Source organism: Corylus avellana, chromosome ca1, assembly GCF_901000735.1.
Source record: "Corylus avellana chromosome ca1, CavTom2PMs-1.0".
NCBI lineage: Eukaryota > Viridiplantae > Streptophyta > Magnoliopsida > Fagales > Betulaceae > Corylus > Corylus avellana.
Genome location: NC_081541.1, coordinates 39,259,519 through 39,259,861, shown reverse-complemented (window position 1 = coordinate 39,259,861; position 343 = coordinate 39,259,519).

The window sequence follows — 343 nt, the reverse complement described above, 5'->3', positions numbered from 1 at the left end:
TGTAGTTTTGAAGCTCAAAACGGTGTAGTTTTGGAGTCCAAAACGACGTAGTTTTGGTTGAGGGTAAAACGGCGTAGTTTTGGTTGAGGGTAAAATGGGTATAAAAAGTTAAAAGGGTCCAAAGTTAAAGAAAACGGAAGTTCAGGGGGCCTAAGTGAGAGTTTTGGAAATTCAGAGAGGGGTTTTTAAAATCGGCTTGAAGTTTAAGGGGGTTTTCTGAAGTTTCCCCTAAAATTTTGTTTTTAAATTACTAATTTTTAGGGGAAACTTCAGAAAGCTCCCCTAAACTTTCAGCCGTTTTGACATACCCCTGAATTTTCAAAACTCTCACTCAGGCCCCTCT